Source organism: Cricetulus griseus, chromosome 10 (assembly GCF_003668045.3).
Source record: "Cricetulus griseus strain 17A/GY chromosome 10, alternate assembly CriGri-PICRH-1.0, whole genome shotgun sequence".
Classification (NCBI taxonomy): Eukaryota; Metazoa; Chordata; class Mammalia; order Rodentia; family Cricetidae; genus Cricetulus; species Cricetulus griseus.
Window position 1 is genome coordinate 19,449,726 of NC_048603.1, and position 12,587 is coordinate 19,462,312.

A 12,587-nucleotide genomic window follows, 5' to 3' on the forward strand; every position below is an offset into this window, starting at 1 on the left:
GTGAGTCATATTAAAATGAAAATATTATCTAACATGTAACTCATTCAACTATGTGCCATGTACCATGCATATAGTAGACAACATTTTCCTATATTCACAACATATTTCATAATATTCTAAACATATATTCATTGTAAAATGGCTAGATCAACTTAATTGATATACACATTACCTTGTAGATTTTTTTTAAGGTATGAGTACTTTAAAAACTACTCTCTGAGAGTAAGTGGTGGGTCAGTCATTAACAGCACTAACTTCTCTTCCAAGAACCTGGGTTCAATTCTAAGCACTCATGTGGCACCTTGCCATTGAATTCTGGAGGATCACACAATTTTAACTGACCTCTGCATGTAGTGCAAACCTATGATACAGAGACATATCCGAATAAACATACCCATGGGCATGACAAAATACCCATACACATAAAATAAAATAAATAAATCCATATGTAGGGGAACCTGTAGCCACGCCTGCTTAGGGGCTGGCTATAGGTTTCCCTACAATTCCCCTTTTAGTCCAGTATTTTTCAATAATATAATAGGTACATTTTTACCAACTGTAGTCACCATGTTATAAAATAGTTGAATGTATTCTTAGTTTTATAGACTTTGTGTTCTCTAATTTAATTCCATACTATCCTGGATATTGCCACATCATTCCCATTTTACAACCAGGCATCTTGAGGCAAAATAACACAACTTTCTATGAAAAAAAGCTAGACTACAAACATGGGTAGAATCCTGATGTCCTTTCTCCTTTCATGTGTATTATATAATGTCTACAGATACTAATCTCAAGTGTAGTTCACATGAAATAGACTCAACAGTGGCATACATACGCATCCTTTGAACAAGGATTTAAAGTTTCATTCCCAGTGTCTGAACAGTGGATAACACCTTTTTCCTCATTGTCCTCTTACTTCTGCCATTTGACAGGTGAACATAGAGAAAGGTGCAGCATGATTATGACCAGTTCTCCTCGAAAGTTCTCTGTTTTTAGCTGTGGCAAACAGTTGTAATCTAATTGGCTCCCTGAACACACATTAGGATGTTTTTGTCTGCAGGTGATTAAAAAGAAGAAAAGAACCACCAATCTACAGAGGATCTGAGCAATAAGGAAAACATTCAATTATCTGCTGGAACCTGAGTACCAGCACTTGTGTCCTGGGGTTTAACTGGGTTAGAAAAGACTAAGAGTATTTCTAAGCTTCCTGGCTAGCTCTCCTCAGGGCCTTGACCTCCTTTGATTTTGTTGTTGTCTTGCTTATTTTCTACATTACTTAGATTACAATTGAACATTCAGGTCCCTTTGATAACATTCCTCTTGTGGTAAATGCATTCTCTCTCTCTCTCTCTCTCTCTCTCTCTCTCTCTCTCTCTCTCTCTCTGAAAATGAAGCTTCTTGCAGCCTACCCCAAGAGTAAACAAAACATTAAAAATGATTGCTTCCCAAGAGGCCAAGGAAGGACTATCACCCAAAGAAACGACTGGTCAGGCTGAGGCTAAAACCTGAGTCTCCAGAATGCCCATGAGGAGAAATGGTAAACAAGCTCTGGGAACTCAATACTAACAGTGAAAAGTCACCACTTTTTTTAGGTTAGCAGTTCTTGACCCCAGCTGGGTACAATGAAGGAATTTAAATAATGGAGAAATCTACTCACAGGAGTTTTGGATCAAGAAGAGAAATGAGGGTGTCTGAATTGTCTCACTTTCATACTTTAGCACAATTCCTAAAGTGGCCAGTGGTCATGTTGAAATGGGAAACAGTCCACTCATCTTACTCCGAGTTCATAAATAATGCAACATGGAGACCATCACTTGAAAGATCAGGTGATTTGCATCTTCTGTACAGATGTTTAGGGGTTAAGCAGGTTTAGTGCATGGATTGCTTGTGCCATGGAGGCTGTTCACTACTGTTCAGAAGGGGAAAGAATTGGAACAGTTCCCAGAGTCATAAAGGAATACGGAAATACACACCTTCAAGTCTCACAGATGTGCTATTATCTAATGTGCTCTTTCCTAAAAGATGAAAAGACATCAGATTCTGGCAAGAGCCTAAATAATGACCAGCCAGATCCTAAAGGTGGCACAAATTACTAACAGGCCTGAAATATGAGATCAAGAAGGGTGTCCTTGTGGGCAACTCCCAGGGCCAAGCAGGAGAGGGCAACACAGCAAACAGTACTCAAAGTCACGCTTCACAAATGCTACCCATGATACCCATAGGAATGGGCTAAGTTTAAATTACATTTAACACAATGGCATGTATAAATATGCACATGTTGTGTGCAGTTACCTATTTTGTGGTTGTAAGCTAAGAGATGTACTGTAGCCCAGGTTCTGGGCCATAGCTCTATAAACTCAGAGATGGTCAAATACAAGAACTAACATCCTGACACCAACTAAATTAGAGGAGAATTGCTGTGTATTAGTCCACAATCAATATTTAATTTTAGCAACCAGAATCCTCATGTTTCTCATCTAAGACATTCTGCTTCCCCAATCTAATAATGGTCAGAAGACTGCAGAGCAGATCACGTAGGACTCTGTCAGTAGAAAATGGCAGAAATCCTGATCTAAAATGTCATCAGCAATTGTCTCATATAGCAGAGTATCTTAGGCATAGTTTTGGCAGAGTAAAGCCTGGCACCTCCTCTCCATTTTCACCTCAGCCTCCTTTCATTCAGGCTCCATCCTCAGACTAGACTCTCCAGAGAACTAAGCAAGTTGCAGAAGCTGCAGACTTTACATTCTCTCAAATTCAATACTGCAGATAGGCCGTGGCTCCTTGTCCAAAAGCCTATGAAAATCGTTTTTCCCTCTGATCCTGTTATGTGCCCATCCTTGATCCAGAGAAGTGTCCGGGAAAATCAGAAGCCTGCTATGCTTGGTGAAAAATACTGGAGATTCAAAAAACACCCTACTGCTTGAAAAATGATAGTAACTCTCTCTCTAGTGTTGGTGCTGAGGCTGCTGGATGAGCAAGAGTATTCATTGACTGCTAAGGCCACAGACATAGCATGGATGTACCCTAAAGCAGGTGCAAGACCATGAACAATCATCTAAAGTTTCAATACATTCCCAGCACATACACGTTCATTGTGTAAAGGCTTTATGATCAGGGTCATAAAGTAGTTCAAATGAATCATCACTGCTTGTGACTTCAGATATAATAAACCCCTTTAATTCTCATGAAGATCATAGGAGTATTGCAGCGATGGGATTCCTCTGACAACCTGTGGCACATGTCTCTTTAGAGAGACATGTGCAGAACAACATGGAAAGAAAGCAAATCTCTCTTTTACCCAGTTCAATATTCATTACGTGCATGGCATATTGCAGAAACTGAAAATAGAGGCAAGGAAACACCTTCCATCAGGTTCAAAAATGGGGTAGGTAAGGAAAAAAATATAGCTACCTGTAAGAAAACTTTTGAATAAGTTTGGGGAGGTTCTGTTCTTGCCTTCCCATTTTTTCTTCCCTTCCCTTGAACCTAAATTTATCATTATTTCCCAGCTCAGAAGAGAATACTTGACTTGAATCAATAATGTATAGAGAAAGCCAGAGTATTCTAGACACAGCAGAGAAATTGCATCCATGAAATCTCAACAATAGAGCCTGGAGAGATGGCTCAGAGGTTAAGAGCCCTGGCTGCTCTTCCAGGGGACCTGAGTTCAATTCCCAGCCACCACATGGTGGCTCAGAGCCATCTATAATGAGATCTGGTTCCCTCTTCTGGCTTGCAGTGCAGACATACATGGAGGCAGAATGTTGTATTCATAATAAATAATCTTTACAAAAAAGAAATCTCAAGAATATGATTCTCTAGGTGAGACTAGCATAATGACAGTTAACATGTCAGTGTAGATGGAGAATATCTCACAAGGCCCTGTTCCCTGATGACAGTAATCAAGGGCTGGTGGGAGACAGAGAATAGGTTTTCTTTGGGTAGCCAATTCCAAATGGTAGCTCTAAACACATGTCTGTAGAAACAACACTAAGCAGTCTCAGTCGAAGTGTGTGTGTGTGTGTGTGTGTGTGTGTGTGTGTGGTATGTGTGTGTGGGGTGTGTGTGTGTGTGTGTGTGTGTGTGGTGTGTGTTTGTGTGTGGTGTGTGGTGTGTGTGTATGTGTGTGTGTGGTGTGTGTGTGTGTGTGTGTGTGTGTGTGTGTGTGTGTGTGTGTGTGTGTGTGTGTGTGTGTGTGTGTGTGTGTGTGTGTGTGTGTGTGTGTGTGTGTGTGTGTGTGTGTGTGTGTGTGTGTGTGTGTGTGTGTGTGTGGTGTGTGTGTGGTGTGTGTGTGTGTGTGTGTGTGTGTGTGTGTGTGTCTGTGTGTGTGTGTGTGGTGTGTGTGTGTGTGCTGTAACAATAACGACTAAAGAAGAAAGGGTCCTGAATTTCAGAAGGAGTTGGTAGGACCACAGGACTGGAGTTTTAAGAAGAGGAGGAAGGGATGGAAATGATATGAATACAGTATGGGTGTATGAAATTCTAAAAAAACAAAAACTTAAGTAAGTAAACATATATCTAAGAGGGAGTGCCAAAGAACTGTGAATCTTCGTCTGAGTGCACAAGTCCTAATTCTTCCATGCAGAGGCCTGCTCATCAAAACGTGTCTACTCTTCACCCACTGCTATGGATATATTTGTGAAAAAAATTAATTTCTTGCCTCCACTAAACATTGAGTTCAGCATGCAAACTAAGTATTCTTCAAAACAGGGGGGGAAATCACTCAAAAATTGAAGCTCATTTTAACTAATTGGTATGAAGTAGAACAATTAAATGGTGGTACAGTTATTTTGAATGTGAACTTAGAGCTACACCATTTGGGGGCATAAGTCTGTGCAAGCATGGAGGAAGGCCAAATGAGAACAGGACCCTAATGGCTCACAGTACACGTAGAAGTGAGGGTTCCCATGAAGGTTGCGCACCTTGCTCTCTGTGGAAATTGCTGTCTCAGATATGCCATGTTCAGAGGGAAGAACATCAAGCTTCTTCAGCATTGAGAGCAAAAAGTTTGAGAAGTTTTCATAGGAAGCAGTATTTTGGTTGAATTTTTCTGATTATTTTTATTAATTTTACATACCAACAACAGTTCCCGTCCATCCCTCCTCCCACTCTTCTTCACCTCAACCCCTACCCACCCCAACCCATTCCTCAGAGAGGGTAAGGCCTCCATGGGGAGTCAACAGCGCCTAGCATATTCAGTTGAGGCAGGACCAAGCTCCTCCCCGTTGCATTGAGGTTGAGCAAGTCATCCCACCATATGGAATGGGTTTCAAAAAGCCAGCTCATGCACCAGGGATGAATTTTTAAGAATTACAAGTTTCAACCAGTGAAGTGACAGAGTTGGGGAAGCAACATGGTGTAAATGTTGTGATGTAAATGCATGTCAAGTGGGATGGTAAGGTCTTCTAGCGTCTGACATCCTGAACTCACAGAGTGAACATACGGAGGTTAAATAATGGATATTTACCTATTGCCTGGAGCCTGAATCAGAACTGAACCAGCTAGCCAGTGCCTGTCACAACCTAGAGGAGGGGTAAGTGTCACAACAAATAAGAGAATATGCTTTTATCAAAATGCTATGGAAATGTTTTGAGAAGGCACTTAAGGGACCAGCCGGGAGTGAACCATGCCTAAGATCTGAAGTATCTGATGGTCACTAAGTGACATCCCAGGAGAGCAAAGTCATGCATCCTGGCAGGACTCTTTCTGTAGTGTGGACAGGGAGTCTGGCAGTAGATGCATCTTCAGGGGCTCCTGTAGAGAAGGCCAGAGAACTTCATTGGCTGGCTTCATTCTCTACCTTTCCTGGATGCAGGACTCAGCCTTTTTCTGATAATGCTTAATAACTGTTAGGCATGCATTCAATAAATGTCAGCTTGAAGGGTGACAAGGCTGCAACGAGGGGCGCATATTCTGGTCCAGCTTTTTCCACTTAAGAAAAATGACCGACGCTTTTATCTCATTGGCTGATTCATCACCTATAAGCATCTGCTGGAAAGTGCATATGAGGGGCCAGTTTTCCAGAAGGAGAAAACGGAGATCTGGAGACGGGAAGTATCAGGTCTGACACATTTGTTCTCTGTTGCCAATGGGCTTGGTTCATACTTCCATACTCTTCTCGCAGATCCTCTTATCCGAAGCCACTCTTCTCTGCCCTATTCCTCACCAAGCAAAATGTATCCATTATGCTCATCTTCCTCCCTCCTAAGGCCCTGGGGAAAAGCCCATCAGCATCAGGAAGACATTCTCTAAACCAAAGTTCTAATAATTAGCCAACAGACTCTCCCAACCTGTATTTATTAAATCACATGGAAGCCATGGTTTTCACAGCCCCACGTACGTACTTGTCTTTCTTTAGGGCTTCACAGTAATGCCTCTGGTTATGGTGATTAATGAGTTAATAACAGAGATAAAAGTTTCTGGGCATTTAGTAGAAAGGAGGTGTCTACCAAAATGGATTAGCCTGGTCTACCAAGTGGGGCCCTAAGGGAAGCACTGTTTTATGATTCTTCTGAGACCTTGCTTAGCACCACCACCTTGTCATAAGGATGTGTCATGGGGAAGCAATTTTGGTTGTCTGCTCAGGCTGCTTGATGATTCAGAGTTTGCAGAGCTGGCCTGCCCTTTGGGAGCTAGAGAGACAGTGGGGGCAAGGCAGGGGACTGAGGTACACCTTCTCAGCTTGTGTCGGAGAAAATTTAAATTTAGTGTCACCTTGAAGAAGTTACTTCCTTCTGAGCCTCAGTTTACACACACATAAAACGAAGCTGGACTAGGTGAGCACTAGGTGATCCCTCCAACTGTTTATAAGACAATTTATGATCCTATTGATTGAGCTACTAAGCAAATGGTCATTCATAGTGATTCATAATCCCCTCCAGGAATATTTGTTTTTGAAATAGTCAAACCCATCTCCCCTAAACTGACATGGCAGGAAAATCACCTAAAATCAGGAAATCATACTTCCAGGGACATAGCCTATGATGAAAGATATTTCATGAACACCAAAGTAATTTTTAAAATCTTTCAAGTGTGGGGAACAATACAATGAACTTAGTGTTCCTGTGGGATCTGCAGAGATTCCAAACCCTGAGATCTCAACAGTGAGGTGAACTTGGCGAGTGTGTTGTGAGGTGGGGGGTGGGGTGGGGGTCTGATGAGATCTAAGCATACAGATCCCTAGTTTGAGGGCACACAGAATGACCTAGGGGCCTTAAAGATCCTACAATCCCGATATTGTCTCGAGAAACACAGACAGCATTGGTCTGTGTTGCAGCCTGGCTTTGGGGGTTTTAAAGACTGTCTAGGTGGTCCTGTTATATGATCATGGTTTGGATTCTACCTTAAATCCAAAGTGTGACGGATTCCTACCCTGCTTGACTTTCTTCCTCTACATTCATGGGGCATGTGGCAGTCTAAGTATAAAGATTCCTATGATGACCATTCTAATGGGAAATGTCTTTCTGTAAATTTGTTTCTCTTATTGGTTGATGAATAAAACACTATTTGGTCAATAGAAGCAGGATGAGGACACAAGGAGAATTCTAGGAAAGGTAGATAAAAGGAGATGGCATGTAGCCCACAAAGAAGTAACAGGTCCGGGCATTCTCTGGTAAGCCAAGACCACATGGAAATACATAGATTAATAGAAATATATTAATAATTAGGACAGAGATATCCAATAAGAAGCCCTAGCCATTGGCCAACAGTTTAATAATTAATATAGCATCTATGTGTTTATTGGGGGCAAAAGCAGCTGTGAGACCTGGTGGGACAAGAGAAAAGTCCAGCAACACCATGCAGGTTATCCAGCAATGATTCAGACAATCAGAACCACGTCACACTTATTTGTCATACTCCAGAATGGGAAAAAGCAATGGTAGTCTCCCTATGTAAAATAGAGCCATTGATCATGCCCTCACTGGCAAGATAAGATTTGTACCAGACCTTTGAAGTCCTGAGTGTTCAATGAGTATTAGCTAGGTGGCAATTGGGGAAAGTTCAAGTGGGTTTTAGAAGGATCAAGAAGATTTTAAAAGATCATCAGAATCTTTCCACGGTTCCAAGATACTTGGGAAGTAACTTTTCATTTTGTATGGATCACTCTTATTATATTCTCCAAAGTAGAAACAGTGGTTGGTTGAGCTACCACCTTCCAAGGCTCAATAATGTCCACTGCACAGGCTAACCTTCACAGGCTAACCTCCGCAGACAGGGTGTTTTGACCCATTTTTCCCAAGCAGCAAACTCAAGTTCATAGATTTGAAGGTCACTCTGTCAGCTCAATATAGAAGCCCAAGACCACATCCATCAAACTGCCGGCCAATCCCAACCTTCATGCACACCAGACCTGTAATTTATTTGGTAGATTGTTTTATTTTTGAGTAATGAAGTCTCTCCCCATCTCTCTGCCCATCATGTAATTCCATATAATTTATAAGAAAAAAACTTGTCACTGGAGATTTGTCTCCATGGGAGATGTCAGCCACAAAAATCTCCTAAATGTCCAGAGCAGGAGGTGGAACTTGTCTTCAGGAGGCATTATACCATTTAAGCCATCAGCATGAGCCTATTAGGGAAGGGCATCCAGGTTGTGAGTGACTTGACATTTTTAAAATGTCTGCTATTGCTAGCAGCATCATTTCAAAACTCTTACAAACCCAACAAAATCAGCTAAAGTGCTTATGAGCCTGTTATCCATGTTACCATCCAGGCAATGATCATTCAACAGTGAGATGGGACAGGGTACAGGCACATGAGTGTGCCTATGTGCGTGCATGCTATTGTAGTACTTAAGCATGTATATGTACATGTGTTTGAGTATGTGTGTGTATGCATACCTATGTGTTTGTATATATTATACACAAGTATTTAATGTGTGTGTGTGTGTGTGTGTGTGTGTGTGTGTGTGTGTGTGTGTGTGTGTGTGTGTTGTGTGTGTGTGTGTGGTTTGAATTCTAGGGAGGGAGAAACATACAGACTACAATGCAAAGACAGAGGTCTATCTAACAGCACAGTGAATGTGCAGCAGGTAATAGGAAGGGCTGATTCACCAACTCTTTTTTACAGTACAAAAGAACATAGATCTGAAATCACATCTGGCCCTGAATTCCATTTCAGTCTGTGATTTTATTGCACAAGTTGGTTTATGACTCTTCATCTGTAAGAGGAGCAAGTAGCTGTGTGGTCTTTACTTAGTTGAAAGCTTACAGTTCTTAGCAATTCATTTAATTTCTCTGTGCCTCAGTTTCCCACACTGGAAAGCATCAATGATTTAAATCACCTGTTTAATATGAAAAAAATCTATGGCACATAATACAAATACTTATATCATCCCCAGCTTAAAAGCATTGTATTGTCCCACCTCACTGTTTTAGACAAGAGATTGTCATATTTTTTGTAACAGTGAAATTACAAAAATGCTCACTCCCATGACTCTAGACGTACAGAACAGTTTTTCCCTAAGATTTCCCTCCTGCCTACCCCCCAAGAAATTACAATGTTTATGTTTGTATAGTCACAAACATTGTTGTACTAATCCCTCTCATAGTAGGCTTTTCAGACTCTTTATTTTCCTTTAATTTTTTTCTCCAAAATATCTTGGTGTTACACGGAATCCATGCTTTGGGAAAAAGCAAGAATAAAGAACAGAAACTCACATTGCTTCCAACATGGTTCATGGGCATCATAAACTAATAGTTCAGCCTGGGGGGGGCTCTGTTTCACAGCTTGGGGTGGTCTAAGAGGAGAAGTGCTACAGCTCAGAGCAGTGAAAAATCTCCAGCAACCTTCACCTCCTGATAGTCACTTTCTGATACACAGAAAGAAGGTCTGATCCGAACCCCTGCTTGCATCCAAAGCTTGCTGCATCTCTTCTGGCCCAGAGAAAGAGGAAGAATGAGAACCCATTTCCTCATGAGTATGCCAATCCTCTTTAAACATGGAAAGTAGTAGAATCTGATCACAGGGATCACACGGGACAGCGGCTGCTTTTGTTCTCACACTTAGGGTTGAGTAATCCTAAATAGAACTGTGGAGAAGACCAAGAGTATAGAATATGTCTAAACATTATCAGTAACCCCAAGTGAACAAAGCTATTCAAGTTGCTATTCCCTGTGCTATTTACCAATAGTCACATGGTAAAGGCAAAACTAAGTATATGTTATGAGAGCTGGCAAGATGGCTCAGAAGATAAAAGTGCTTGACTTTCAATCTTACAAGATAAAAGTGGTTGACTTACAAGCCTGAAAATGAGTTCTATCACCAGGACCCATATAAAGATGGAGGAAGAGAATGAACTCCAAGAATTTGTCTTCTGACCCCTCCGTACTTGCCATGTGGTATGTCTGTCCTCTCTCTGTCTCTCTATCTCTCTGTCTCTGTCTCTCTCTCACACACACTTTTAAAATTATTTTTGAAAAAAATATATAACTTTTTACTTTAAGATGATATGAAAATATTCATTTTAATTCACTTGCTTAAGCTATCATTTTCACATTTGTGAAAATATGAATGATTATAGCTACTACACAAATTGGAAGACTAAAACAGAATTTGGTGAGCATAATCCTTGGCAGTCCTAGACACTATTCTGACTTCCTGGCTCTAGAAGAAATACCTGTGTACCTGGGATGTCACACCAATGCTTTCCTATCTTACCAGAAGATAAATTTCTCCAGGTCTGATACTCCACAAATACATAGACTCCTCTATGCACATTTCCATAGGGTAACACTCCTGTACAATTTTTGGCTAACATGTCTTTTCCATTCTTGGAAGTCCAGATAGTATCTCAGCTCCTGCCTGGAGAGCACCCAGATCATCATAGAAGTACCATTAGTTCCCACTCATGATTTTGTAGTGGATTGTGAACTCCATCTCATTCTGTTTGCTGTCCTTTACAATGGTGTCCCCAGTTCTGCAAACCATTCTGACTTACTCAAAGACAATCACAGAATCTCATCTGTCACCAGGACAGGTTCTTAGTAACAGAAAAAGAGCATCCATATACCTCAGAGAAGTTTGTGTTGCTTCCAATTCTGCTCTGGTATTGTTAGTAGCAGTACGTGGGTCCAGTTACTTGGAGCTTCCAACACCAATTTCTTCATTGTTAAATTTATATATAAGATGGAACTATTAAGAGCAGAGCTTGAAAAATGTTTAAACCTTTTTGTTTTTATGTAGAGGCAACAAAACAATATGTGAGAAACAGAATTTGAGTGGGACTCTATAGATTTCCCTGGTTTGAGGAAAGGCTTCAACTCAAACTTACAAAGCTCCATGAATTCTGTCCCCACTTAGAAGTCTTGAATGACACTGAACTCAAGGTTAGGTTCCTTTCTAAAATAGTCAGAGACCTTTGGAAGGAATGAAGAAGACAACACAAAGACACTGAGATTGAAAGATTGAAAGAGACAGCAGCACAACTCCTAAGGGGAACCCCGTGGAGATAAAGAAGAAATCTGGAGGGTAGCATAGATTGAAGATCAAATTTTGTGTGCTCATGGCATAGCCAGTCCATAAGACCCTGAGCCGTTGACCATTCCACCACCATAACAAGAACACTGCCTGGTTTAACTGGTTGCCATGTCAACATGAACTAAATGGTGCTAAGAATGTGAATTCCTGCTATGAGTATTGTGCACATCAAAAACATGGTCAACTTATCACAAAAATAGCATGCTCCTGGAAGAACCTTAGTTGGTTGACTATCTTTGTAAGATAGACCTAAAGATTTAGAAGATGGGCTACATCTGTTTTACCATTCTCTGACCACATGTCTTCAGCAAGCAAGATTCCAACTTGTTAGACTTGGGATATTCAGCAATTTAGATGGCAAGGGTGCCTCAAGAGGAAGATCTGCAATCAACAGAGATAGAGCATCACACACAAGAAAAAATATTCATGAAACGTCAATGTCAATGAGCTTATGTCCCAAGCTGGAGGAGGGAGCCATAATCAGAGAACAAAGATAGCAGCCTATCTTGTAAGAAGACATTGTGAGATGAAAAGAAGTAAGAAATGTGTAAGGCAGGAATGAATGCTGCTTTCTTATTTACAGTGAGGAAAACTGCACCTGGTATACTAGTAAGCCTCAGGCACTTTATGTTCACTAAATGAAATGAGTGTGAAGCTGAAGTTTGAGGAAGAGGCAACTGACGTCTTCTGTTTCCCTGGAGTCAAAGAAAGTACAGTCTCAAAGGGACCTCAGAGATAATGCCCTACAATCATCCAGCACTTCTGATGGGGAAGCATAAGTTTAGAATGTTTGGGAGACTATCCAGGGCCAATGATGGGACAGCCCTCACCCGACCAGGTGGCATCACGTGTGTTAGTGACACTACAACACCACTCTGCCTCTTCCTAATTCTCTCAAGCACAGCATTCAACTCTCAAGTCAGTGCTCCAGGACTAAGTACCAGTACTTAGGTTTCTACCCGCTGACATATGTGTATACAGAGGGAGTAAATCCGCAGCTCTGATGGGTTAGGAACAATTCTGTGGGAGGACGGGAGAGAGATGTAAGAAATAAGGAAAGGTGGTAGATGCACTTTATAATTTATCAAAGCTACAACCCCTGG